Raw genomic sequence first — 25,209 nt, 5'->3', positions numbered from 1 at the left:
CCTCCGGTCTCCTCTCATCTCTGACCTTTCCCTCCAGGCTTCTGAGAGCTGTGGACAGCTTTTCCTGTCTGCATATCTCACAGCATCCAGAGCGCGAAGGCCATGCGGTTTTTGACTCGGAGTACCAGCGTCAGCTGAGCAAACTGGCTGCTGCTGCTGCTGCTGCTAAGTCGCTTCAGTCGTGTCTGACTCTGTGCATCCCCATAGATGGCAGCCCATCAGGCTCCCCCGTCCCTGGGATTCTCTAGGCAAGAACACTGGAGTGGGTTGCCATTTCCTTCTACAATGCATGAAAGTGAAAAGTGAAAGTGAAGTTGCTCAGTCGTGTCCGACTCTTAATGACCTCATGGACTGCAGCCTACCAGGCTCCTCCGTCCATGGGATTTTCCAGGCAAGAGTACTGGAGTGGGTTGCCATTGCCAGGTGGGCAAAGGCGGCCCATGGGCTCACCCAGCCAGCTGGGGAGAGCTGCGGCTAGAATCCCACCCTCCACCTCCTGCCTCTCTGTGCTCCCGTCCAAGGAAGGGAACAGCCCTGGGTGTCAGGCCGATGATAGGACAGGAGGCCGGTGGCCCTGGGCCACATCCATCTAAAAGCCTCTTGCCCTTGGCAATCGTTCCTCCTGAAAGTGAAAATCCCTTTTGTCTGTGGGAAAAAACCTCATAAAAAAAAAAGAAAGAAAGAAAAGCCCAACTGAAAGCACGTTGGTTTCTATTTATAATTGTGGGGAAGGAATTTCACACAGATTCAGCTCATATATGAAAAAAGAACCAATTACTCAGAGGCGGATGTGTTTCCCATTTCCTATGAGTGCTAATTTTTTAGGTCACCGCTCAGCTATTTGGAGATTGCTTCATTGGAAGATGATTTCCTTATCAAGGACGTTGGAAGGAGCTCTGCCCGCTAGACTTGGAGCATGCCTGTTCTCGGGGCCCCCTCTGCTCACATGTACAAGAACAGGCGCACACTCACCACCCACAGCCAAACAGCCACCTGCCAAGTCCACTCCCAGGAAACCTGTGTCCCCTCACAGGCAGCGCCCAACCTCAGAGTGGAGGGGACGGCTGGAAGCAGTGACTGTTTTCATCTCTTGCTCACAGATAGGAGGAGAGGAGAGAAAGAAGACGAGGGACCCATTTCCAGAGAGGCAGGAGTGGGAGGGCGGAGCTGGAATTTCCAGCCACTCTTTCTGCCTTGCCTCTCTGCAGCTGGCAAGTTATATGGAAAATGAAGATGCCTTTGAATGGATTTCACTCTGTGGTAAAATCCAATCTCAAGGCTGGAGGAATTCAGAGAGATTTGAAACTTTTGGCCCCTTGGCTAGGTCTCCTATCTGTCCAGCTATGTCTCCTATCTGTCCATGAGGAGGTCAGCCCAGGCTCCCAGTCTGCCAGTTGAAATCCAAGGATGGCCTGAGCACATCAATGGGGCTTGCATCCATCATCCATTGAGACCCCCAGAGCTGAATTAGCAGGATGGGTCAGCCTTTCTGCTCTAGTCTCTGTAGACCAGGGGGACCTGGTCTGTGCTTCATGAAACAGAAAGACAGTTTCTTTCTACAAAACCCAACCCAGCAACAGTGAGCATGCAAATGGTGAGCCTTTGCAGAGGCTGCAGGAAAGGACTTTTCTTTACATGAATTTTCTCAGTCAACTCATGGTTGAACTGAGTCTGTAAATATGTTGGGAGTCTTTGCCCTTTGCACCGATGACTGTGACCTTATTTGGAAAGGCATTTTTGCATATGATCAAGTTCAGATGGGGTTGCTAGGTGGGCCCCAGTTCAACCTGGCAGGGGTCCTTGTAAAAAGGAGAAATTTGGACTCATAGACAGGCATGGAGGAGATGCTGTATAGACAGGTTGAATACCACCACAAGACAGGACAGAGGCCTGGAACACACTCTCCCTCTCGAACCCAAAAGGACCTGCCCTGCTGACACCTGGGTCTCAGACTGTGGTCTCCAGAGCTGGGTGGGTGCCAGGGCTGGGCACCTCCACTATTTCTGTTTTACAAATGCTGGGCTGGAGAGAAGCTTTGGCGGTTGCAGAAACTAAAGAAGTTAAGTGGCTTCCCCATGTTCAAATAACAAGTGAATGACACAGTCACGATGTGACCTCAACTTTCTCTGACTGTGAAGCCTCAAGGGTGACAAGGAGGCCCAAAGAGGTCCCAAAACAGGTGCAAGGTCACTTGGTCCAATAGCAGCCAAGGGCATGTGAGGACCAGGTCGCTGCCAGGGCTTAGTCTCCAAGCCAGGCTGAATGCCACTCTGAACAAGGTGACAGGCACATTGGGGTCTGGAGTTGGAGTCATGCCAACAGAAGGTAGAGCGGGGTGTGGGGGCTTCACAGAGGACGTGTGTGCCCATGTGCCTGCCACACCCACCACTCTCACTTTGGCCCACATGGACAGATGGGGGGCAGGAGCTGTTGCAGATATTATTTTTATACTAAGGTAATAGTCATAAATGATCTTCTCAGTTAGAATTGTGTGCAGCTGCTGGTAATAAAGCCCTGAAATGAAAGTGACTTAAGTAGACAGAGGTTCTTCTTTCTTCACAAGAAGGAAGCCCAGGAGGTGTCCGGTGGCTCTGTGATACCGACATCCAGGCTTCTGAGCAGAAAGGAAAAGCTGGAAAGTGTGCACGCTTGTGCTGGTGGAGGGGGGTGGGGATGGAAGGAGGGCACTGGGGTGTGGGAACCTGTGGGCAAGTGTGGGGACTTGGGAGTGTCCTGCTGGGCTGGAGACAAGAGACCAAGGGGGTCACACAGGATGTTAGACTGAAGGGCGGGTTGAGGGTCCACCCTGGATGATGGCTGCCTAGAGGGGTGTCCCTGGGGAATGGAGCACAGGCAGGTGCTCTGCACACCCACACCCTCTTTTACAACTGGTGACAGAGAGAATCCAGGGTGGTCATTGCCCTCACCTGAGAGCTGCCCCCCAACACCCATCCCAAGAAGAGGGCTTCTGCACTCAGCTGGCCTCACCCCCAAAGAGGACCCTGACTTCCCAGACTGCCTCTTCAGTAATAAGAGCAAAGAGTGGCTGGCGGTTCTTGTCTCTGTTTTAGGAGAGAATCAGGGAGCGGTAGTGACATAGAGGGGACAGGAGGGAACAGCAAAAGGAGGTATAGGAATTGATTGAATAGGTCCAGGGATGCCCTTCTTGTGGTTGATAAGTGAGAGTTAGAACTTTGGGTTACTTGTGAATTTGTTCTAGTTGCTGGACTCAGCTTCTCTGATGACCGCCTGGCCTGAGACTGGACCATGTAGGTGACGGCTTTGTAGACAGCGTGCCCATGGGTCAACACGTAGCACGGGCTCACGTCTAAATCCAGTGATTTAGGTGAAACCGCAGTGGTCAGCAGGGCCCTCCAGGGTCATTTACCTCCCACTGGAATGGCAGGACCCAAGCCTTTGGGAGCTCAAAAATCTCAGCAGTAACTTCGTTGGTTTGTCTGGGTTTTGGCCACTGACTCCCTCTCCCTGGGGCTCATCTAGTTAAAACAGGAGGGAAGGAATTTAAAACAGGATTTCTTTTCAAGCACATCTAATCAAATTCTGGTCCGAAACCTGTCTGCCCGTGTGTGCACATGTGACTTCCCTGGACGTCCTTCATGGAGGAGGGTCACTCCTCCCTGCAGGGGGCGGCCCCCTCCCTATTCCAGACCCTCCGTCCAGGAGCCAAGGGCGACTTTTTCTTGTCTGCTCCATCAGACAGATGCACTGTTAAGAAGCCAGACCCTCCAAGCATTCCAGCCTTGGGGCCTGGCGACTACTCCACGCCATTCGTCTTTCTAAAGCGGGAACATCAAGGAGGCAAGAAAAGGAAAAGCCAGCGAGCAGCCAGCCAGGAGCGGGCTGCCAGAGGAGGCTGGGCCCCGATGGCAGGACTGCTGCTTGGAGGCTGGGCGGGGACCAGGCGGCAGGCACCCTCCGAGGGGTGGACGCGAACCTCACAAACGGCCCTTTGTCGCCCCGCCGGGATATGGGGCGTCCCGTGAGCTGCAGTGCACACACGCCCACTGGATTAAGAGCCGTCAGACTGGTTCCCAAAGCAAACACTGAGTTAATTTTTCCAGCATATTCCTTTCATGTCTGGGCTGCTTCAGGCTTCGCTGGGTCACTGGGCTCTTTGTTGCTGGCTTTGCTGAAGCCCCCCGGCCCCTCCGCCTCGCTGGCTCCTGGAGTCCTTGCCCCTCTACGCCCAAGCCCTCATACAGTATTCCATTTCACTTGGGCAAGAGGAGCCCCCGAAGAGATCAGCCTTTGAAATGTGCGGGCAGGGAGCAGCAGCTCCTGGAAGTCCCAGATCGCATTTCTCTGGGCCCCTGGCACGTGCTGGCCTGCAGAAGCCATGTCCTCATTTCAGGATGTGGCCTAGAGTCCACAGGGGCGTGCGAGTCCCATGCCTCCCCTCCTGGAGATGGTCTCCGCACACCACACCACCCTAATCCTTCCTATAGAGCACCAGAGGCCCCTGCTGCCCCGGTCACAGCCACGCCCCTCCATGTGGTTCTTGGGGCCCTGTGGATCCAGCCCAGCCTCACCCCTCACCCCCGGTAGCTCTGAACTTATTCCAGTTCCTTGGGTGTCCCCATCCTCTCTACTGCCAGGACACAAGAGGAAATAGATCTGCCATCAGCGTCACTTAGGGTCCAAGCAGGAGAGAAGCAGCAGCTCTGAATACCAAAGACAGAGAGAATTTAATACAGGGGATTGTCTGCACAAGTGAAGGGACTGGTACGAAGTCAACCAGGGAACGCTGAGGCCACCACAGATGAACAAGAGCAGGAGCCTCCAGTGTCACAAGGCTAGGGACGGAGGGATGGGGTGCCCAGCAGAAGCGGGGACAGTGAAGGAGGGACAGGAGCTGCTACCAGAGGCAGGGAGGGAGGAGGCAACACCCCCTGGCTTCCGCCTCCCTGTCTCTGATTGTCCCCCAGGGCCGTTGTTGGCTGAGCCAGCTGGGAGTCAGCCGGCAGATGCCGGCCAGCCCATAAGACAAGGCAGCAGAGACAGAGGTGGGCAGGGCATGAGCCCAAGGGCCACCAGACGGAAGATGGATGACGCATTCTACTCAGGAACCCTTCCCTCTGTTTCTGTACGTCTCTGCTTCTCATCAGCTGCATCTAGTTTTCAAAGTCCTATCGATCGCAAGTGGCAGAAACTTACCTAAAAAGGAAAGGAGCGTCGGTTTGCCTAACGGCAAACTCCAGATCTGAGATTCAGGTAGGGCTGGATCCAGGGACACAAACACAGGAAGTAGGCTCCCACTCAGAGCTTATCAGCTCTCAGCTCTGCTTTCCTCTGCGTGGGTTCCATTTTCAGGGTGAGCTGGGTGGTGGCTGCAGGCCCTAGACCCTTCTCAGACACTGTGGTGGACGAGGGACCTCTGTCAACAGCTCTAACTGCAGCCCTGGAACTGGGTCTCACTGGTCTGCTTGGACCTCTGGCCAGTATTTGCACCAATAACTACACCCCAAGTGGCAGAATGTTTTGATCGACCAGGCCTGGAGCCAGGAGGTGGGGATCAACCCACCCAAAGTCACAGACTGAAAGGGGAAGCAGAGTCAACGCCAGGACGGGAGGTAATCATTGCTGGGGGCACAGAGGGTCCTTTGCTTGCTTATGGCATGGCCACCCGACCAAAAGAATGGGGCAACTGGTTGTTTATCTCTCTGGTTACATCATCTGCATCTCCCTTCAGAGGTGAAGTTTATCTTCGAGAGGCCACACGTCCTAGGAGCATTTTATTCTGGTTCCCTTCTCGTGGGTCTGCTCCTCACACAGTTTTCCAAGCCTTCCACATCAGTTATCCCATTTGTTCATCCCAGTTACCCTGAGGACTAACCAGGAGGGAAGTTTACATCACCCCGCAGCAGGGGAGACTGAGGACTAGTGGGGTTGGGAGAGGTGCCCAGGGCCACTGCCTACTGAGCACCAAGCCTACGAGCAGCGCAGAAACACCAGGCTTCTTGCATCCTAACTCCCCTGGCCAGCAGCCCAGAGGGGCAGGCACCATTACCCACTGTCCTAGTGAAGAAATCAAGGCTCAGAGAAGTTATGGCACTTGTCTGAGGTCACATAGGTGGTTAGTGATGGTGCCAGGATTTCATATCAGGAACTCAGGCTCCGTAAAATGCAGGCTTTATGCCTCCCCCAGTTCATCTTTTCTTTGCCTAAGCATCCCCAGTTCCTTCAGCTCCGTCTGGTGGGTCCTGCTCGCCCTGGACAGCTCTGGTTCACACCCACGTCCCAGTGGAGTCATCACAAGCTCCTCTTCAGTCTGGACAATACATCACAGGGTCATTCCAGCCACAGTCAAAACCACAACTCCCTTCATTGTGCCGGTCCCCGCCCACTCCTGTACCTCCGCCCAGAGGATGGGGGCGCTGCCCTGGGCACCACCCAGCACCCCAGCTCCAGGATTCAGGGTCCAGGAGCGGAGGAGACCGGCAAGGCTCGGCTCAGCTGTTCCATCCCCAGCCACTCCTGAGAGCTCCACACCCAAGATGCTCCCGTTCTTTCTTTCATGTCTGACTTTTCCCATTAGACGTGCCAAACACAAGAGTGAGGCCCCAGTTTTAATTTCCGAAACACGGTTGAATAAACCATTTCTCTTCAGGGACTGGTGACCTGGGGTGCTCTCTCTCTTGGCTGGAGGCTGGGGAGGTGACTGATGGAATGCGCCCTGGTGGGCAGGGCCAGCACCTTGCTCTGCAGACATGCGGGGACTGGGCTCGGCGAGAGCGCAATGCAGGCAGGGGGGCCAGGCATCAGAGGGAGCCAAGGGGGTCCGCAGGCGTCCTTCCTGTCCTTCTCCGCGGGCTCACTGGCTCAGCAGGAGACAACTTTCTAAAGTCAGGGCGAGACTGGTCTTCGGATTTTCTGCCCAACTTCACTTTGTAGGCGCAGCAGGGCTGACCAGCAGAGGCTGGTCCAGGGGCCCCTCTCCCAGCAAGCAGCCCATCTCCCACCCTGCCTTCCTGCTCCTGGAAGAAGATGGATGCTGGGGCTCTGGCAGGAATCCTGGCACCAACAGCACATGGGAAGCAGTGAGAATCCATGCTTTTTTAAAGGAGCGTAGACTCAGAGGGCTGTGCTTCCCACTGGGATGCGAGAGAACACCTCCCACCGCGTGGCAGCACGGGGCTGATGGCCAACCTCCTTCTCTCACTGGGGGACAAAGAATTACAGCCCGATGCTCCAAAGGCAGCTCACTTCTAATTTCCGCGCTCCTCAGCTGACCTCGTTTCTTGTTCTCTGTCCTCCCTCCACTCGGCTCTGCTCAGGCTTCCCTGACGGCTCCGTGCGGCCTCAGGAGCTGACATTGAAGCCTGTTCCGTCCGCCAGAGCGAGCATGCTGGCCTTCTCCCTCACCATGTATCAGGACCCAGCTTAGAGTCTACCCTCTTTGGAAGTTTCCATGCCTGGCTCCAACTCCAGCGAGAAGGATCCTCTGCCTTCTGGTCTGTAGTGCCTGCATGTCCTCCGTTGTAGTCCCTGCCTGTGACCCACGCCTGTGACGCACGTCTGTCCACTCCAGTGGACTGCAAGTTGCTTGAGACCAGACAGATACACCTTTTTCTTTCGTTCCCACTGCCTCTGACACAGCATTTGGAAGAGAACAGGCACTTGGTAATTGTTGACTTAAAGCACGCTATGGACGCTCAGCAGACACTAATGTGGAGATGGAAACTGGTTGCCTGCTCTGTGCTAAGGAGCAGGGGCGAGGGTCCTAAGCCCTGGCTGCACCCGGAGGAGGGCAGCTTGCCAGGACCCCACCCAAGATTGCAGTATGGTCAGGGTTCCTCCAAAAACTAAAAATAGAACTACCACGTGACCCAGCAATTCCACTCCTAGGTAATTTATCTGAAGAAAAAAAAAACTAACTCAAAAAGATATGTGCACCCCAATGCATGTATTCACAGCATTGCTGTTTACAATAAAAATAAAAGGAAACTTCAGTGTGGCCCTATGGACAGATGAATGGATAAATAAGATGTGCTACATACACACAACCAAGTAGCACTCAGCCACAAAACAGAAGGAAAAGATGCCATTTGCAGCAACATGGATGCAACTAGCGATGATCACAGCAAGTCAGAAAGAGAACAACACATACCATTTGCTACCACTTGTATGTGAAATCTCAAAAAATAAAACAAACTAGTGAATATAACAAAAAAGAAACAAACTTGCATGTGGAGTCCGGCCCCAAGCCACAGTCGCGGAGCCCAGAACCAAGGTCACCAAAGCTGACTGAGCCCCTTCGTAACCATTGCCAACGCCCCCTTGATCATCACCAGCAGATTTCTTGAACCTAAATTAGGCAAAAAAAGCTCATTCCAGTAATCACCCTATAGTGCCCGAACCAATCACCTAATGCCAGCCTTGCAGCAGGACTTTTCTTTGTCTTGAGGCTATGAAAACTGGCTGCTAACCCACAAAAAGCACTGACTCTCCCTGGTCTGTCAGGAGGTCGGCCCACTGCTCTTAATAAACTCACTCCTCTCTGAAACGCACTGTGTCTGGAAATTCTTTCCCATCTCAGACTTGGATGGCCACGACATCGTGGATATAGAGAACAAACAAGGGATCACAAGCGGGGAGAGGTAAAGGAGAGGGGCAAGCTAGGGGGTGTGGACCAAGAGATAGACATGCCTACGTACAAAATAAATAAGCTAGAAGGACATGTTGTACAGGGAATACCATCAAGTTTTATAACTGTAAGTGGAGTATATTCGTAAGTATGGTGAATCACTATGTTGTACAATCTGAAACTCTAATATGGTATATCAAACGCATCTCAGTAAAGAGAAAAAGAACATCACTGGAATTTTCTAAAAGATCTCCAGGTGCATTTAATTAGCCAAGCGCGAGCCTGCTGTGCTGGGGAATAAAAGATGAGCAAGGCTTGGTTTCCTCTCCTTGGACCACTGACGTGACCAAGCTGAGTTTTTTTTCCCCCAAGACAGGAAAAGACTAGTTTTCAAAGTGGAGTCCCAGGAGCAGCAGCAGGGCCTCGCCAGGGAACTTGTTAGAGGAGGGGATTCTGGCGCTCCAGCCATGAACCGCACATCAGAAGCTGCAGGGAGGGTCTGGCAGCCTGGGCTCTAACACGACCTCCCTCAGGGATCCTGAGGGACGGGGGTCTGAGAACTACTGCTCTGGAACTTGTCTCCCACACGGTGACTCACTCACGGTCACATCAGAAAGGCCAGGTGTTGTGAATGGACTCCCGATCCCTTTCAGCGCAAATGACTCAGAGTCTTGGTGGGAGGTGCTCGTCTGTATAGAGAGCTGGGAGATGGGCACGCGCTCTATAAACTGTTTCCCAGGCGCTTCTCAAGCTCATGGAGGTGTGGTCACTGGTGCCTTGATACGACGGCAATTCAGATAAATGCCATCTGTCCCACCACACTGCCCTCTCAAAGCACGGGCTTGAGGAGTCAGGGGACATCAGTTCAGATAAATGCCATCTGTCCTACCTCCCTCCCCTCTCAAAGCTTGGGCTTGGAGAGTCAGGAAGTTGGGTCTGGCTGCTTTCTGTGTGTGCATCTTCCCATCTTCTCCTGGAACTCCAGGACTTAGGGCGACCCGGACCTAAGGGCGACCTTAGGACCTACACTTGGGTGTAGGGGGAGCTCAAGTGCCATCCCCACTGGCTCCTGGCCAATGTCTCCTCTGCACCCTCCTGCCTTGGGAGGGGCCTCTTCCTCCAGGCAGACGGGCAACACCACTGACAGACGAGGACAAGCGTGGAGCCACCACTTGGGACTCTGAGTCAACTTCTAGCTCCACGCCTGAGACCAAAGAGCTGCCAAACCTTCCGCCAACGCACATTTAATAATCATAAAACCCCTGCTCGTGAGCCGAGATTTCATTTTGTGCACATGTAAGCAAACCCATGAGCTTCTCAGCTGCTAGCGTGGCCAGTGTAATTATATCCCGCGTTCCATTTTGATTCCACTGGTGAAGCCCAGCCAGACCTGGAGGGAAGCGGGGACCTGTCCCACCCAGGACAGCAGGGGCTCCGGCTCCGTTTCCTGTTGATGCTCTCACGGTGAACACCGAGCCAAGCTGCCCTTCTGGACGCACCAGCAGAAAGCGCTCATCAGGCTCCGAGCAGCTGCCCACTCCGCTGTGCACAGCGCCTGCAGGGGCTTGTTAATAGGGAGAATTTTAGGCCTCAGCCTTCGTGGGTGGGCAAGAATGTGCCTGTTGGGGAGACCAGCCATTTCCAGATTTAAGAAAGAAAACATCTTGCTGTCAAAGCACCTGGTGAGCCCCACTGGGTACAGCGCATGCTGAATTCCATCCACTTCTCACCACCTCAGGACCACAAAGGATGACCAAAGTTGTATAAATAACCACACGGCTCACTGGAAGGACCCACAAGAGAGTGGCCAGGAAAACGGTTTTCAAACTGGGATCCAGGGAACCCTGAGGTGTCTCCAGGAGCCCATGAGAAGAAGCTGCAGTGTCTACCAATGGTTGGTTGGACACCCTTGAGCAAAGAATCCCCTTCTCTGACCTTTATTTTCCTCATCTATAAAACGGAGGTAACAGTGCCCACTTTGCTGCTTTGTAGAGTTATTTTGAGGATTGAATAAAGCACTGTCTAGGCATGATGACAGCTAGATGCCCTTGTTCTTCCTTTAACCCTGGAGTGTGATTCAGCAGAGAGGGTAAAGGACATTTCAGGAGAAAGGACGGCCAGGTGGCAGGTGTGTGCACGTTATGTGCTGGGAAAGATGCATCAACCTGATTGGATGGGGGGGCCCCACAGCTTCCAAGCCCTGGCATCTCCCATAGTTCCTGGGGCCCCAACTCCTTTCTGAAACAACCAGACTACTCTTTTCATTTGCTTCCTGGACTGCACTGATCGGGGTCAGGCAATAGGTTTCTCTTTAGCATCTTCCTCGATTTAAGGTGAGGACATACTCTTATCTGACTTGTAGAAACATTCAGACAGCAGATGAAGTTGCTTTGTTATCCATAATAGTGATAATAAGTCATGGTGATAAAAAGATATCATCACCACCGTCACCATCCGATCGTTGGATCTGCCCAGCACACCTGTGCTAGGAACTTCTACTCGGCAGACAGGAATCTCTGAAGCCCTGAGAGTAACCTGTCCTGAGTTCTGCCTCCTGGCTGCACTGGGATTGGAAGCAGACTTCACAGCCGACACCCTCAGCTGTGGGTGTGTCTACACTGGTTTCAGAGCCACATTAGCACCACCCACACTCCAGCCCTGAAGACTCAATGTTAGTGGAGGGGGTGGTGAAGGGAAGCTGGTCTTTTAGCTGGGCATCTTAAGTCCTCTTAAGAAGAAAGCAGGGAGGTAGTTGGGAGTTAGAACTCCTTGGATATTCAGAACATGACTTTGGTTTGCACTATCGTCATTATGACCCTACCTTCCCCACGGAAGGCCTTCATGAGCTGGGACACAGCCCCACAGTCCCTCTGGGGACCATGATATTAAAGCATGTATCTGGAGGGAAGCACAGGCATAAGGGAAGAGAGGTTGGGCCTTTTATGAAGGCAAGAAAAATCTCAGTCTTGTAATTCATTCCAAAACTGTGGCCTGAGTTCTTTTTCATGATTCACGTGATGCCTCCTGAAGCTCAGGTAGGGCTAGGGGTGTGGGAAAGACAGTTTCCATTCATTAGAACTCCTGGGGGGACCCATTCTCTCTCTAAACTCCCCCAGTGACATGGGTCCTCTAAGATATTTCCTCCAAGGAAATTCTCCAGCATGTCCTTGCCGAGGGAATACAGTCCACGTCACTTGAAAGATTTAACGAGCCAAGTTCAGTTTTGGAACCCACCAGACACACCAAGGAGACTGTTCTCAGGCCCCCTGGAGAGTCTTTCCGAGTAGATTGTAGAGCAGGGCCAGTGTGGTTCATCAGCTGGAGATGTGGCTGCAGCCAACTGTGTTCTTCCCTCCGCGCATCCCAGACCCCAAGTTCCTGTCATGTCACCTCCAGGACACACAGCACTCCATGCCTACCTTTCCAGGTTGCCATGGAGTCGGGTCCAGAGACTGCGCCAAAGGTGGAGCCCGAAAAGACAGGAGTTCCAGCCTAGTCATCGCTGAGCCCGGCAGGGAGGAAAATGCCACGAGAGCAACTCAGACCCCAGGCACATGTTCATCACCCCCTTCCCGCCCCTGGTCTCCTCAACATGGATGCAGACTGCAAACGCGACAGGAAAGGCTTCCCATGGTCCCTCGGAGCCCTGGTGTCCGTGGCTGTGCCTCCATTAGCAGGCAGCTCATCAGAAGGGGCTCCCACGGTCACAAGAGTGAATGCGAGAAAAACCACTCATCTCTTCCTAGAAATACAGGCTGGCTTCTCCACCTGGCTGTTCTCTCCACATGCAGGCCGGGGGAAGCTGCAGGTGGACCATTCCCTGAGGGAATACCACCCTTTGGCTGAGGTCATTCATCCACTGATTCTATAAATATACTGAGCATCTTCTACATACCACGCACTATCCAGGCAAGGCAGTGTGGCAGGGAACCAGGCAGACTAAGGCCCTGCCCTCACGAAGCTCACATCCAACAGCAAAGTGGAGTGTCGCCATGACAAGGAGGGGCAGTGCTCTGGGGAGGGCATTCCCTCAGCTAGGCGCTGTGAGCAGGGCACACATAGGGACTTCAAGGCCTGTCCGTGCATACAACGTCACCGTCTTTACCACCAGAGAGAAGTGAGTCTGTTGTATGATTCCAAACAGTAGTTCTCCTAGACAGATTTAATGAGCAGGGTTCAGAGTGCTGACCACCAAAACGGTTAAATCCTCCTATGTTCATGATGCAGAAATGTGGTGCGTTCTAATCAGCCCCTGACTTTCACTACGGGGCCAGTGGGAGCCAAGGGATTAAGTATGAAATGAAAAGACCTGGTGTTATTTTTATTACAACATCTCTAGGGATGACAGATCAATTTCATCTCACCAGCTTCCAGCAATTGGTACTGAATCCCAGACATCCTGTGTCAAGAAGAAATGAGCTGCAGATTTTTTGTGAGAGTGTCACTGAGGCCTGCCCTTGGCCCAGGAGGAAGGGTAGCCCTATGTATGGTGTGTGCCCTGGCCCAGGTCTAGACGGACAGTCCCAACCCTGACGCTGCAGATCTGACCTGCAGATCTCAAAGTATTAGCAGACTTGTCAAAAAAAAGTCTGTCTGTACAATTAACTAAAGTGTGTTGATTAAACAGCACACATCACACAGGCCTGCAGGGAGAGGAAGAGATAGGCTGGTGTCAGGTGCTAAAAATATCCGACAGACCCTCCTAATGCATCACCATTTTCCAAAGGGTGGAGCCCTGAGCTGATTAGCAACAGGAAGCGGAGTTGGGGTCGCGCGTGTGCATGCTCCATTTCTAGAATCCAGAAGTCAGTTTCCTTGTTTGGGGGAAAGAGTGTTTAAAATAGATAAATCACAAGGAAAAAAGGAAAGAGTTCGATTAATGCTATCAAGGTTACGAGGCCCATGGAATTAACACTGTAGCGCTTTGATGTGGACACGTTCCACATGCTTTGGGCAGCCTATCTGCTGTTTCTGACTGGTGCCACCATCACCACCACCACCATCATCATCGCCATCATCACCATTAACAGCATCATCCCACCCTAGTCACCACCACCATGGTCATCCACCACCGCCATCATCATTATCATCACCACCATCATGAGCACCATCGTTACCACTATGGTGACCACTGTCAACAAGCAGCCCAGAGTAACTGTGAGACACCAGAGCTGCCTGAGCCAGGTCGGTGGGGTCAGACACGAGCGGGGAGCGGGGAGCCTCCTAAGCGGCGCCATCCTCTCTGGCTCCTCTATACACAGTTACAGGTAACCAGGAGTCCAGCATTTTATGCACCAGCTGTAGCATCACCTCTGTCCCCGAGTTCTACCCAGGGCCTGACCCCAAGAGTCAATTACAGCTGTTTTCATTGTGCTCATCGGCTTCCAGCATCCACCCGGCCCTGCTTTCAACAAAGGGTGGATTCCCATGAACTCGCGTCTTTATTGCCAGCTGGTTCCGATTAGAGATGAACCAGTAAGACGAGGGGTAATACAGTCGCAGCGTGTTCCTAAATGTAGCACTTTTCCATGTGTTTTGATTTACCGGGTGACCAATAAAACCCAGCCCTTCAACAAGGTGGATTCCATACCTCACATGTTTTGCTTATTTTGGTAAATGCAGCTTTTCAGAGATTGAAAAAAGATGGGGGGGTGACTTAGGCTGATAATATCTCTTGGAGTGTGTGTGTATAACAGCTTGGATAAGTGTGGGAGTGTGGGAGTGTGCATGATGGAGTAGTCAGAAGCTGGGTCTGTCTGGCAGGGTATTAGGCGTTGATTTCAGAACATCTAATATTTCTATGCAATATTGTCAGCACCCTTGGTGAAATGGACTACGAATCTAAGAAATCAATAACAGGGATGTTTCCTCCCTCGTTTTGTGAACAGGGCTCTTTCTTCCAAAACGTCTATCTTTTGTCTGCTTGTCGGCCCCCTCTGAAGGCAGTTGTGACTTAGCAATTTTCCTCCCCCTCGTGCTGGATGGAATTGTGGACGGTAGAGGCAGCGTGATTTTATCTGAAGCAGAGAAAGCCCCACCTAGTAGTTTCTGGCCTGGGAGATATTCTGTAGGGCTCCCGTTGAAGTGAAGGACAGTGTCTTAAACACAGAGATGGCCTGGGGAGATGAGTACCAGGATGGTTTGGGTCCCACTCACAAGACAGTCCCTCGGTCTAGAATAGGAGCCGGTGACGGGAGGGCAGTCCTAACCCACACTGCTCCGAGGGGCCCTCCCTCCCTGCACCTGGGCTCTGTCCCACAGGGGCGGCCTGTGTGTCGAGAGGACGCTGTTCACGCAGATCCTGCAGCCCAGCGTGGCACGCAGTGGCACTCCATGTATGTTGAGCATCACATGCAGGATCAGAGAGGGTGAGGGAGAGGTTATCTGAGGGAGGTGGATTTGAGTCTAGTACTATGGATTCTGTTCAGAAGGAGGGAAAAAAGAGGTTTTAAATGAGACACCTTAAATGGGACCTGAATGTTGGGATCACAAAACCAGAAGGGGACTTAGAGACTACCCAGCCTGGTCTCCTGTGATGCATGGAGCACTGTGCCTTTAAGAACGGGAGCATTTTACACTGTAACCTACCATGTCATTTATTCAGAAACAAAACTACAATGACAAATCCCTGCCCTCATGGGGTCTACACTCCAGGTGGGAAAACAGAAAATCAACAGGCAAACAAGCAGGAACAGCAGGTGACAAAACAGAGCGCCACACGGGCGATCAGGGAAGGTGTCTCCAGCAGTTCCTGACGAAGTCAAACCTCAGGGAAGAGACAGCACGAGCGTTCCTGCAACAGCGAGGGGAGTCGTGATGCAGATGCACCCAGGCGGGTGCCACTACCCAGGGAATGGGGGGCATTCAGCGTGTCAGCCCCAAGAGTCGGCGTATCTGAGACCTGTACCCCAAAGTGTGCTCAGGCCTCTAGGTGTGAAGACAGTCGTGGCCATGGCAGACGTGGGTCTTTGGTTGGTTTGACCAAAGACCCACCATTATCCATTAAAACTTAATAATACAGTTTTTTTCCCCCTCTATTTCCCTTAAACTTAGCAAGTTTTTCTGGCATTCAAAGAAGGAAAAACAATCCAGGACAGATATTCCTTACTTGTATCTTTGCAAAAGACAATGTGCAGAGGAAATGTCCAGTTGCTTCCTCTTCCGGGGGTCACCGCAGAGGCTGAAGTCCATCTCTCATTTGATCACAGTGTCCCTGGCTTGTGGGGCCGCATCATCACTCTCAGGAGGAGAGTGGAAATAAGGTCAGTCTTCCCATTGGGCCAACCTGTGTGAAGAGGGCACTTTATTGTTTTCAAGTAGTTCAAAGGTGGTGGAAAAAAATCCCTATAAAAACAGGCAGGAGTTTATTAAAACTCTAATGAGCGTAAAGTTGCAGACACAGCGATTCACTAATGGGCATGGGTTCCTGAGTTAATATTTTTCTGTTCCCACATGGAGAGATGTTGCTGGGTGGAAGCACCAAGCTGACGGAGCCAGCCCAAGTTCTCCTGTGCCAGCCCTGCCTTACGCTCCCCACCAAAGGGGACCACACTCTGGAGGAGGTCTCTGTGTTATGTCTACCGTAGGCGTGGTTCAGTTTCCACCATCACTAGTAGGATCAGCTTTACACAAAGAGCTGGGGGTGGGGCTGATCAGCTTCCTGCTTGGTAGCCAATATTTAACACCAGCCTGCTATGGACAGGCTGGAGAAGATTCTGCCTGGAGAGATTCATGCTAGGGGAGCAGGAAACCATATCTGGGGAATGTGGCACCTGAGTTGGTGCCTTGTCACTGGTACTGTTCTACTTTTCATTACAAAAGTTGAGCTATTTCAAATCCTAAAAGATGATGCTGTGAAAGTGCTACACTCAATATATCAGCAAATTTGGAAAACTCAGCAGTGGTCACAGGACTAGAAAAGGTCAGTTTTTATTCCAACCCCAAAGAAAGGCAATACCAAAGAATGCTAAGACTACCCTACAATTGCACTCATCTCACATGTTAGCAAAGTAATGTTCAAGATTCTCCAAGCTAGGCTTCAACAGTATGTGAACTAAGAACTTCCAGATGTTCAAGCTGGATTTAGAAAAGGCAGAGGAACCAGAGACCAAATTGCCAACATCCACTGGATCACAGAAAAAGCAAGAAAATTCCAGAAAAAAAACATTTTCTTCTGCTTCACTGACTACACTAAAGCCTTTGACGGTGTGGATTACAACAAACTGTGGAAAATTCTTAAAGAGATGGGAATACCAGACCACCTTACCTGCCTCCTGAAAAACCTCTATGCAAGTCAAGAAGCAAGTTAGAAACAGACATGGAACAATGGACTGGTTCTAAATTGGGAAAGGAGTATGTCAAGGCTGTATATTTCCACCCTGTTTATTTAACTTATAAGAAAAGTACATCATATGAAATACCAGGCTGGATGAAGCACAAGCTGGAATCAAGATTGCTGGAAGAAAACAAAAGCCCAGGTCCAGACGGCTTCACAGCTGAATTCTACCAAAAATTTAGAGAAGAGCTAACACCTATCCTGCTCAAACTCTTCCAGAAAATTGCAGAGGAAGGTAAACTTCCAAACTCATTCTATGAGGCCACCATCACCCTAATACCAAAACCTGACAAAGACCCCACAAAAAAAGAAAACTACAGGCCAATATCACTGATGAACATAGATGCAAAAATCCTAAACAAAATTCTAGCAATCAGAATCCAACAACACATTAAAAAGATCATACACCATGACCAAGTGGGCTTTATCCCAGGGATGCAAGGATTCTTCAATATCTGCAAATCAATCAATGTAATACACCACATTAACAAATTGAAAAATAAAAACCATATGATTATCTCAATAGATGCAGAGAAAGCCTTTGACAAAATTCAACACCCATTTATGATAAAAACTCTCCAGAAAGCAGGAACAGAAGGAACATACCTCAACATAATAAAAGCTATATATGACAAACCCACAGCAAACATTATCCTCAATGGTGAAAAATTGAAAGCATTTCCTCTAAAGTCAGGAACAAGACAAGGGTGCCCACTTTCACCATTACTATTCAACATAGTTTTGGAAGTTTTGGCCACAGCAATCAGAGCAGAAAAAGAAATAAAAGGAATCCAAATTGGAAAAGAAGAAGTAAAACTCTCACTATTTGCAGATGACATGATCCTCTACATAGAAAACCCTAAAGACTACACCAGAAAATCACTAGAACTAATCAATGACTATAGTAAAGTTGCAGGATATAAAATCAACACACAGAAATCCCTTGCATTCCTATACACTAATAATGAGAAAACAGAAAGAGAAATTAAGGAAACAATTCCATTCACCATTGCAACGGAAAGAATAAAATACTTAGGAATATATCTACCTAAAGAAACTAAAGACCTATATATAGAAAACTATAAAACACTGGTGAAAGAAATCAAAGAGGACACTAATAGATGGAGAAATATACCACGTTCATGGATTGGAAGAATCAATATAGTGAAAATGAGTATACTACCCAAAGCAATTTATAGATTCAATGCAATCCCTATCAAGCTACCAACAGTATTCTTCACAGAGCTAGAATAAATAATTTCACAATTTGTATGGAAATACAAAAAACCTCGAATAGCCAAAGCGATCTTGAGAAAGAAGAATGGAACTGGAAGAATCAACCTACCTGACTTCAGGCTCTACTACAAAGCCACAGTTATCAAGACAGTATGGTACTGGCACAAAGACAGAAATATAGATCAATGGAACAAAATAGAAAGCCCAGAGATAAATCCACGCACATATGGACACCTTATCTTTGACAAAGGAGGCAAGAATATACAATGGATTAAAGACAATCTCTTTAACAAGTGGTGCTGGGAAATCTGGTCAACCACTTGTAAAAGAATGAAACTAGAACACTTTCTAACACCATACACAAAAATAAACTCAAAATGGATTAAAGATCTAAACGTAAGACCAGAAACTATAAAACTCCTAGAGGAGAACATAGGCAAAACACTCTCTGACATTCATCAGCAGGATCCTCTATGACCCACCTCCCAGAATATTGGAAATAAAAGCAAAAATAAACAAATGGGACCTAATTAACCTTAAAAGCTTCTGCACATCAAAGGAAACTATCAGCAAGGTGAAAAGACAGCCTTCAGAATGGGAGAAAATAATATCAAATGAAGCAACAGACAAACAACTAATCTCAAAAATATACAAGCAACTCCTACAGCTCAACTCCAGAAAAATAAATGACCCAATCAAAAAATGGGCCAGAGAACTAAATAGACATTTCTCCAAAGAAGACATACAGATGGCTAACAAACACATGAAAAGATGCTCAACATCACTCATTATCAGAGAAATGCAAATCAAAACCACTATGAGGTACCATTTTACACCAGTCAGAATGGCTGCGATCCAAAAGTCTACAAATAATAAATGCTGGAGAGGGTGTGGAGAAAAGGGAACCCTCTTACACTGTTGGTGGGAATGCAAACTAGTACAGCCACTATGGAGAACAGTGTGGAGATTCCTTAAAAAACTGGAAATAGAACTGCCTTATGATCCAGCAATCCCACTGCTGGGCATACACACTGAGGAAACCAGAAGGGAAAGAGACACGTGTACCCCAATGTTCATCACAGCACTGTTGATAATAGCCAGGACATGGAAGCAACCTGGATGTCCATCAGCAGATGAATGGATAAGAAAGCTATGGTACATATACACAATGGAGTATTACTCAGCCATTAAAAAGAATACATTTGAATCAGTTCTAATGAGGTGGATGAAACTGGAGCCTATTATACAGAGTGAAGTAAGCCAGAAGGAAAAACACCAATACAGTATACTAACGCATATATATGGAATTTAGAAAGATGGTAACAATAACCCTGTGTACGAGACAGCAAAAGAGACACTGATGTATAGAACAGTCTTATGGACTCTGTGGGAGAGGGAGAGGGTGGGAAGATTTGGGAGAAAGGCATTGAAACATGTAAAATATCATGTATGAAACGAGTTGCCAGTCCAGGTTCGATGCACGATACTGGATGCTTGGGGCTGGTGCACTGGGACGACCCAGAGGGATGGTATGGGGAGGAAGGAGGGAGGAGGGTTCAGGATGGGGAACACATATATACCTGTGGTGGATTCATTTTGATATTTGGCAAAACTAATACAATTATGTAAAGTTTAAAAATAAAATAAAATTAATAAAAAAAAAAAGATTGCTGGAAGACACATCAATAATCTCACCTATGCAGATGATACCACCCTTATGGAAGAAAGCAAAGAACAACTAAAGAGTCTCTTGATGAAAGTGAAAGAGGAGAGTGAAAAAGCTGGCTTAAAACTAAACATTCAAAAAATGAACACAAGGGCATCTGGTCCCATCACTTCATGGCAAATAGGGAAACAATGGAAACAGTGACAGACTTTATTTTCTTGGGCTCCAAAATCACTGCAGATGGTGACTGTAGCCATGAAATTAAAAGATGCTTGCTTCTTGGAAGAAAAGCTATGACAAACCTAGTTAGTATATTAAAAAGCAGAGACATTACTTTGCTAACAAAGGTCCATCTAGTCAAAGCTATGGTTTTTCCAGTGGTCATGTATGAATGTGAGAGTTGGACCATAAAGAAAGCTGAGTGCCAAAGGATTGATGCTTTTGAACTGTGGTGCTGGAGAAGACTCTTGAGAGTACCTTAGACTGCAAGGAGATTAAACCAGTTAATCCTTAAGGAACTCAATCCTGAACTGGAAGGACTGATGCTGAAACTGAAGTTCCTATATTTTGGCCACCTGATGCAAAGAGCTGACTCGTTAGAAAAGCTCCTGATGCTGGGAAAGACTGAAGGCAGGAGGAGAAGGGGCCAACAGAAGATGAGATCTTTGAGTGGTATCACTGATTCAACAGACATGAGTTTGAGCAAGCTTCAGGAGATAGTGAAGGACAGGGAAGTCTGGCGTGCTGCAGTCCATGGGGTTGCAAAGAGTTGTACATGACAGAGCGACTGAACAATGACAACAAAAGTTTCCTTTTGAAAGCTTAGAAAATAAAGATGAGCAAGAAGAAGATCAGAAACCACTAAAATGACAAAGATCATATACTTCATAACTGGGGCATCATGAATAATGACACTGGGGGGAAACCAGGCACAAGCTAGGGACCTGCAGGCAGCCTACTTCTAACGCTGCTCCCAAGGGTGACCCTGCCAACATTCTGGAGTATGTGCTTCTGCAGCCCTGGCAATGGTGGGTCAAGAAGACACATTCTGCCAATTCGTGAATTCTTGAGAACTACACAGTCAAGCAACTGCCTTTATGTCGCCTTCCTCACAGTAGTACTAGTACGGAGAATATTCAGAAAGGAGTCAAGCGCAGGGGTGTATGAAGTGTGTGGACATGTATGCCTGTGCCTCACTGGGGTGATAGAGAAACCGCAATATACTCATATTTCGGGTCTATGCTCAGCAGTCGAGCTGGCATCTCACTGGATGACCACTGTCTAACACCAATCAGAGGATGCTTTCCTGACACTTGTTTTCATTGCTTTCATCATATGAGGTTTGTAAGTGCCAATAACGATGATGGTGATGGTGGTGATGGTGATAATGTTTTGCTGGTGATGATGGTGATGTTTTGATGGTGATGATGGTGAAGATGGTGATAGTGATGAGGATTATGGTGTGATGATGGTTACGCTGATAGTGAATGCTGATTGTGGTGATGATGGTAACGACCTGATAGTGAGGGTGATGATAATAATATGGTGGTGGTGGTGGTGATGACTAACACTTATATGGATGTCACAGGTGCCACGCCCTGGTCTAAGCCCTCTGCATACATTAACCTCCTTAGTTCTCATAATTGTGCTGTGAATGAGGACTTATAATTTCCTCCATTCCACAGACGAGGAAACTAAGACCTAAGAGTAAAGTCCCTTGTTCAATCTCAAGAGTGACATTTTGGAAAAACTCACTGAGAGCAGTGGTACAGAGGAGTTAAAAGAGTTTTGTTTCTTTGGATGCAGTAACTATAACTATAAAAGCTTGTTTTTTAGCTCATTTGGAAACTGAAGGTTAGCAGGGTCTCTTTGCTCTTTCTTTTCTTTCTTCCCTTTTTAGGTATTTATTTTTAAACATATGAGCCTCTGTTTCACTGACAGTCTGTGAAAAATATTTGTCCCTTTTGAGGTGTTTATTCACCCTGGAAAACTGGCTGCCATCCAAACACTTTGTTTTCCAGCTATCAGTGTAAACTGAGGATTCGCATTCTCAGGACAGTTAGGTATTGTTCACTTGTTGAAAACACTTTAAACCTCACGCTGTTTACTTCATTGCTTTTACCTTGTTTATTGTATTAAAACACAGCACAAACACAAAATGGAAAACAGACAGGACAGACGGAGTGTGTTTAGGGTATTTCATGGGTCCTGACAGCTTCCCCTGATGTGGAAGCAAAGGGGAGATGGTGAAGAAAAGAGCCATTGCAGTCAGCGCACAGCACAGGGCACCTGAGAAACCGGGGTGTCCCCGGGGGAAGCAGGCGTCCACTTGGAGCAGCGGCCATCAGTCTTGACTAGGTCCTTCTCAAACTTTCACGCTCCTTCTGGGTCGGTGGGGGCGGGGGGCATGCTAGGTGTCCAAGGTAAAACTAGGGGAAAGCTGAAAGCCAGGGACCAGACGAACTTCAGTCTCGGGCAGGGAATGAGCAGACAATAACTCAGCAGTTACACATCGTGGGGAACATTCTATGATGGGCAACGGCAGAGGCCATTCTGTTGTATTAATATTTTCCTTTTCCTGAGCAACAAGAGGGGTTTGGATGATTCTCTCCGCCCCCACCCCCCCGCCAGGTAGGCTGAGCCCAGGTGGTTAGTTCTGGCCAGTGGACCATGAGCAGTGATCTCTGGCACTCTGGGTCAGGACTGAGTTCCTGACACTCTCCTGGCTGAGCCCAGGGTGCAGCCACCATCCTCCCGGGGCCCTAACTGGCTATCTAGACAGGGCCCCAAGGAAACAGAGGTAAACCTTTATTGTGTGACATCACCAAGGTTCTTGGGTTAAGCTGTCACTGACCCATCTTGCTGATACAGAGGGGAGACCCCGCAGTGCCCTGGGGCATTGGGGAGGGTGGTGGGCAGAGACGGGGGTCAGTAGGCCATCCTCAGGCGCCTGAGGGGTAAACTGAGCCCAGAAGGAGCTGGGTGGCAAATGGAGGGAGAGCGTCCTGGCAGAGGGAGCAGCCTGCGGAAACGCCGACAGGAGAGAACTTGGTGCATCCAGGGAAACGCGCACGGTCCAGCAGGAAGGGAGAGGAGGCGCAGGTGTGGCTCATGGCGGGGGCCCTGAGGCCTGCAGACCATCCTGAGGTCATGGTCTTAGCTCAGGCTGCCATGACCAAAGACTGCAGACTGAGGGCTGCTCACGGTCTGGAGGTCGGGTCCTGGGGAGGTCTCTCGTCCTGGTTGACAGACAGTGGCCTCCCCTCTGTGTCCTCTTCCTCTTCTCCTGGGTCACTGATCCCATCGTGAGGGCCTCACCTGCTTACCTTGGAATTACTGGCAAATCCCACCACCGTGGGGGCAAGGCTTCAGCAGATGGAGGTGCGTGGGGTAGGGTGGGGGACACAATCTTAGGGCGCTGTGAAGACGGCAAGGATTACGAGGACGCTCTGGGCAGGGGGTACACGGCCACCCCACACAGCAGCCTGTGTGGCCTGGGCCCTAGGGAGGGAAAGGCTGGAGGGAAGGGAGGCCCTGTGAGCGCCTTCTCTCACCCACTCACACATCGCTCCGCAAATACACACTGAGGACCCACTGCATGCCAGGCACCATTCAGGCATGGAGGACACTGCAGGGAGCACACAGACCCAGAGCCCTGTCCTCATGGAGCTCTCATGCAGAGACACACGCGGGGCAGGGACACGGTGGGGAGTCTGGGTTCTCTTCTGCGCGAGTGTTGTGTGTCCACAAAGTGCTCAGCACACTCAAGCAGTCTGTATTCCAGACGAAGGTCTGGCAGTGCCCCCAGGGTGGATGGGGGGCGGAAGAGGACCACCTCCCTTGCCACCAGCCCTCTGACGGATTAACTGGTTTGTCCTTGTAATAATGCATTTTAAGAAAAAAATTACATAACCAACACAATTGTATTGTTTACGATGAAGGCGAGTAAAAAGGTAATGAGGAAGGTGTCAATTCAAAGTCGATTCCAAGAAATGTTCATCAAAAGAGTGATGGAAGGGACTTCCCTGGTGGTCAAGTGGTTAAGAATCCACCTGCCAATGCAGGGGATACACGGGTTTGAACCCTGGTCTGGCAAGATCCCACATGCCGTGGAATGGCTGAGCCCGCACACCCCAGAGCCCGTGCTTCGTAACAAGAGAAGCCACCACAAGAAGCCCACACACCACAGCAGCCCCCGCTCACCGCAACTGGAGAAAAGCCCGTGCAGCAGAAAAGAGCCAGCATGGCCAAAAAATAAATAAATGAAATTATTAAAAATAGAGATAAATTAGCTGATTTCTGCTCTGCATTTCCAGCCATCAGTTTCATGAATATAAAGCACGATTTAATTTTTTTTTTTTTTAAAGAAAGGAATCCTGGAAGACGTGACAGGAGGGTTAGTCCCTATGCAGTCGGGAGGGAGGTGGCGCCCGGCGTGCAGGAGGGAAGGGCCACTGCCGGCTCCCTGGTGCCAACCTTCCTAGGTCCCTTGAAGTGAAGTCACTCAGTTGTGTCTGACTCTTTGCGACCCAATGGACTTTAGCTTACCAGGCTCCTCAGTCCATGGGATTTTCCAGGCAAGAGTACTGGAGTAGGTTGCCATTTCCTTCTCCAGGGGATCTTCCTGACCCAGGGATCGAACCCGGGTCTCCCACATTGTAGGCAGACGCTTTACCGTCTGAGCTACCAGGTCCCTTGAAACTAGGACAAAGCTTCTCAACCACCAGGTGACCCTATGCATTCAGTGGCGCGGTGACTGCTTATCATCCAGACCGAAGTCAATTTCAAAACTCATCCTGCAGAGCGTCTGGGTGAGGAAAAAAGAAAAGAAAAAGAAAATGGGGAGATGCAGGCTGCCCCATGGGCTGGTTCTCAGACAAACAGACAGAAGCAGGTAATGGGCATCCCCCGGGAACTTGGAAGCCTTGGTGACAGGCGTGTAGTCTGCCCTGGGCCCAAGATCCAAGGTGCCCAGGGAGGGCAGTTTCTGGAAGCCACTTCTCGCTGCTGCAGGGACCCGCCAGTGCCCTGTTTGTGGGGTGTGGACACGGACCCTTCCCCCGATCGCACCCCATCCGGGCACCATGCCTGCAGATGGCATGGAGGTCATCAACTCTCAGCATTTGTTTTTGGCTTTTTCCACTGCACATGCAGTCAGCTATCGGGCCAGACATGTTTTGCTTTGTTAATTTGTCCTGGTCTGTGACTGCAGCCTTGAGATGGGATCTAAGGGCGGGCTCTATCTGCATTGACACAGGAGTGCCAACTGTGTCTCTTTGATGACAAGATAAAAGCAGTTTGCAAAAAAGGGGGAGAGCAAAGTGCATGCAAAGCAGAAGGCCCCGGGGAGGCGGCCACTGAGCCACA

The 25,209-nt window shown here is 49.8% G+C and overlaps 1 long non-coding RNA gene across 1 annotated transcript in view; it reads right to left on the bottom strand.

The window, feature by feature from the left end:
• Window positions 1-25,209, bottom strand: part of LOC138991840 (uncharacterized) — a 287,475-nt gene that overhangs the window by 124,261 nt on the left and 138,005 nt on the right. Inside the window, exon 6 of the long non-coding RNA XR_011467732.1 lies at window positions 15,714-15,890. This is a non-coding gene — a long non-coding RNA (uncharacterized lncRNA). The remainder of the gene's footprint in view (window positions 1-15,713; window positions 15,891-25,209) is intronic.

The sequence above is a fragment of the Bos mutus genome, chromosome 18 (genome assembly GCF_027580195.1).
Source record: "Bos mutus isolate GX-2022 chromosome 18, NWIPB_WYAK_1.1, whole genome shotgun sequence".
Lineage (NCBI taxonomy): Eukaryota > Metazoa > Chordata > Mammalia > Artiodactyla > Bovidae > Bos > Bos mutus.
Note: the sequence above shows the minus strand (reverse complement) of the source record. Positions and strands in the feature narration are given on the sequence as shown.